General features: G+C 47.7%; 1 pseudogene; it reads left to right on the forward strand.

The window, feature by feature from the left end:
- Window positions 1–2587: 2587 nt before the first annotated feature.
- Window positions 2588–4072, forward strand: LOC139045009 (serine/threonine-protein kinase MARK2 pseudogene; annotated as a pseudogene).
- Window positions 4073–4409: the final 337 nt, after the last annotated feature.

Consider the following 4409-nt stretch of genomic DNA (forward strand, 5'->3'; position numbering starts at 1 on the left):
ATTCAAAGGGCTTTGGGAGCTGTAAGCCAGGAACCACAGAGGAAGACCAAATAGATATAAAAAATATATTTTGGTCATCTGAATGACCGAATATTTATTTCTCATAAATCATAATATCGCACCTGGCTAGCCAGTCCTTGGATCAGAAGCCCAATATTATCAGCACTCACAAGCCCCCACGGCCCCTTCCATCACTGCCCTCAAGTAACCTCTGTCCTGACTTCTAACATGATGGACAGACACTGGTCTGCTGCTGGCTGCTGAGGCGGTAACAGGAGCATGGCGTAGCAGGCAGTGGGTGGAGTGGGTTGAGTCGGCAAACCTGGGTTCACAATGGTCCTCGGCGTCAGCTGGTTATGTGACAGTGGTAGTTACACAGCCTCCAGGAGCCTCAGTCCCCCTTTTCTGCAGTGAAGACCACGCTGGACCTGCTAGGTTGCTGTGGAAATCATTAGTAACGTGCACCAGGGCCCAGCCCAGGGCTTGGCATGTAAGGAGTGGCACTCATCGTCATCGTCATTGGTGTTACTTGCAATTTCGCACCTGTGGTGAGACAGGAGGTGGCCTGTGGCCCTGGCAGCCATTGTGTAGCTGTGGCGAGAGCTATGGACAGCCAGAGCCTTCAAGACAGCTGACAGCTGCTTTATGGCATCCTGGAGAAACTACCCTGTGCTGGACTGTCAATTAGCTCAAAAGACAACCTGAGGAAGACTGTCACTGATGCTGCAGACATGGGAAAGGGCCACAGGGTGGCCTCCTGTGATCAGCAGAGATGGTTCAGTGGAGAAGCCGTCCCCTGGGCTTTCTGTGCTGACAGGGCTGTGCAGCTCGTCTGTACAATGACTGAAAAGGCAATCTAATTCCCTCCCTTCTCATTTTCCTTCGTGTATGTTCCATAGCTTTTTTCTTTGTGGTTATCATGGGATTACACTTAACATCCTAAAGTTAGAACACTCGAATGTCAATTTAGACCAGCTTCACTTCAGTAATATACGAAACTCAGCTCCTATTCAGCTCGGACTCCACCCCATTTCAGTTATTAATGTCACAAAATTACATCTTTAGGCACTGTGAGTCCAAAAACAAATGCTAATAATTGGGGGTTTAATCCTTTAGTCTCTTAATGTAGAAAACAAAAAGTGGAGCTACAAACCAAGTTACAATAGTACCAGCTTTTGTAATTATCCACATACTTACTTTGACCAGAGATGTTATATCTTCGTAAGGCATGGAGTTCCCGTCCAGTGTCCTTTCCTTTCAGCCTGAAGGACTCCCCTTGCTGGAGGCAGGTCTGGCGCACAGCACTCTCTCAGCCGTGCTTTCTATGGGAATGTCTTAATTCCTCCCTCATGTTTTAAGGACAGTTCTGCCAGATATAGGATTCTTGGTTGGATTCTTTTTCCTTCTGCACTTTGAGTACATCAGCCCATGCCCTCTGGCCTCCAAGGTTTCTGGTGAGAAATCAGCTCCTGATCTAACTGGGGAAAATAGGAGGAAAGCTCTCTTCCTCTCAGCTCTGTGAACGTTAATGATGTCCCTTCGCATGTCTTATGCAACAGAACATTTTCTTATAGTATTATACTATCAGTTAAGTTGTAGGATCTTTTTCAGATTAATCAGAATTTATGGAAAAGGAATTGAATATTTGAAGTGTAGACATTATAAGGTCTTTAAAAGCCAAAAATGATTACAGATTTTTTAATTAGAAGTGGAAAGGCCACTGAAGCATCCTACAGATTTTAATTTCTAAGAAAGTAAACACCACTCTCTAATATCTCACACAAATAAAAAGCTCTTTGGGGTCCTTTTTCTTAAGAGTTAAGGGGTCTTGAGACCAAAAAGTGAGCCAACCACTGTAGTCTATCCCCAGCCATGCCTGGTGCCTTTCTTGCTCTGACTTCATAAGGAGCCACTTATTTTCTTTTTGATTTTTCTTTGTTCTCCTTTCTCATTTTTTCATTTCTTTCTTTTTTCTCATTTTTATTTTTCCCTTTTTCTCTGTTTTTTTCTGTTTTTCATATTAATTTATTATTTTTTAATTTTTCTTGGTTCTTTTCATTTTTTTATTCTGTCTTTTTTTCATTTTTATTTATTTTTTAATTTTTCTTGGTTCTCTCTTCTCATTTGTTTTGTTCTTTTTGACTTTTCTCATTTTTCTTTTACTTTTCTTTTTTCTCTTTATTTTTACTTTTTTCTTTTTTATTTATTATTTTCTTTTTTATATTTCTTAGTTCTCCTTTCTCATTTTTTAATTATTTTTGTCTTTTTCTCATTTTTCTTTTTTCTTTTTTTCTCAATTGTTCTTGGTTCTTTTCTCATTTTAATTTTTTATTTTTTCTTTGTTTTTGTTCTTTCTCCCATTTTCTTTAAATTTTTTAGTTAGTATTGTTAGTGCAGTTAGGATAATTAGTATTGGGTTGTAGTTAGCATAGTTAACATATTTACTACAGTTTGTATTATTTGTTACTATTGTTAGTAAGCATAGGTGGCCTTGTTAGAATCATTAGTGTTAGTTAACTTTTGTTTGTTAGCCTATTTAGTAAGTAGGTAGCAGTGTTAGTTAGTGTCAGAGTAGTTTCAGGTCACCATGTCTCTGGGCCTGGCCTCCACCTCTGGCAACAGTAAGACCCATGTAGCCAGTTACAAGCTGCTAAAGACCATCGGGCAGAGCAGCTACTGCAAGGGGAAGCTGGCCTGGCACCTGCCCACCGGGACCGAGGTGGCGGTTAAGATGGTGGAGAGGAGTGGGAAGAGTGCCTCCAGAGCAAAGGCGCTGCACTGCGAGGTCCAGAGCCTGAAGACCGTGCGCCACCCGAACGTGCTCAAGCTGCTGGAGGTCGTGGCCACAGAGGAGACGTCCTTCATCGTCAGCGAGCTCGCGAGCGGAGGAGACCTGCTGGACCACATCCGGAAGAGCGGCCCCATGGCGGAGGACGAGGCCCGAGGGAAGTTTCGGCAGCTCGCCTCGGCCCTGGAGTACTGCCACCGGAAGGGCGTGGTGCACCGGGACCTGCGGCTGGAGCACGTCCTTGTGGACGGCGAGGGCAACGTGAAGCTGTCGGGCTTCGGCAGCAGCGCCGTGTTCCTGGGCCAGGAGCTGAGCACCCAGTGCGGGAGCCCCTGGTATGCGGCCCCGGAGACCTTGCAGGGCCGAGCCTACGCCGGGCCCCCGGCGGACGTGTGGAGCCTGGGCGTGGTGCTGTTCTTCCTGCTCACCGGGGCCCCGCCGTTCTGGGGGTGTGACCTGGTGACGGTGCGCAGGCGGGTGCTGAGTGGGAGGTTCCCGCTGCCGATGTTCCTGTCCTGGGAGTGCAGGAACCTCCTTGGCAAAATGCTCACCCTCAACCCACAAAAAAGAATAACTATCCAGAAAATCTTGAAGGACCGCTGGGTGAATATGGGGCAAGAGAAACTGTGGCCCTACAAGGAGCTGCCCTTTGACACCAAGGACCCCTGGATAACGAAAGTAATGAGCATGGGTTTCAGCGAGACAGAAGATTCTTTACAACACAGGAGATACGATGCCATCACGGCCACATACTTGATACTCAGCAAGAAACCACAGATGGAGGGCCACACCATCGTGGTAAGACCTTGTGTGCCCCCCATGGACCCCAGCAGCCGCAGCTCCTCCCTCACCTACTCGGTACAGCTGAAGGCATCTGTATGCGCAGGAAGACGCCATCACACCAAACTCGGCTTACTTGCCTGGCTCTGCAGGGCCGAAAACCAGCATCAGCTGCCTGAGGTGAACCCGGAGTCAGAGCTGAAGGCCACCGAGCCTGCGAGTCTGCTACCCGGCTTGGAGTCCAGGACCGCCACCCCCAGCCCAACCCCCCTGCGTGGCCCTGGGGCCTTCCCCTCCACCCACAGCACCAGCAACATTCGAAGTGGCCCAGAGGTCACCTGCTGTGGCAACCTCCTCCATGCTGGGCAGCATGAGGGGAGCACCCCAACCTCTCCCTCTGGCCCCACCCACGGCCGGTGGCAGGCCGCTGGGAGCTTCTTAAAGTTCCTGAGAGGCTGCTATTGTTGCCTAAACCCCAAGAAAATAAATTCTAATTTCAAGTAAAATAGTACACTTGTAACAGATATTTGTTCTTCATTTGTTTACGCTAAGTGCCTGCAAAATATCTTGTAGGGCCGGTTTAAAATAGAATATATTAATGGAAATCTGGAGGTTCAGGAAGGCCAACAGCTCAAGAGACAACACCATTAACAAGATAGTTTGTTGCTCACGGTTCCCCAAGTGGGGATGCCAAGGCATGCAGGGCCCCACAGGGAAGCCCCAGGGTGGTCAGGAGGCAGAGGGAGTGGGGGACACTGTGGGCAGGAGGAGCCTTTCCTGTGGTTTCTGGAGGAAGGAACAGCGAGGCAGGGTGAGCAGGCTCAGGACTGGCTGGTCTAAA

This window comes from Equus asinus, chromosome 4 (assembly GCF_041296235.1).
Source record: "Equus asinus isolate D_3611 breed Donkey chromosome 4, EquAss-T2T_v2, whole genome shotgun sequence".
NCBI classification, from domain to species: Eukaryota; Metazoa; Chordata; class Mammalia; order Perissodactyla; family Equidae; genus Equus; species Equus asinus.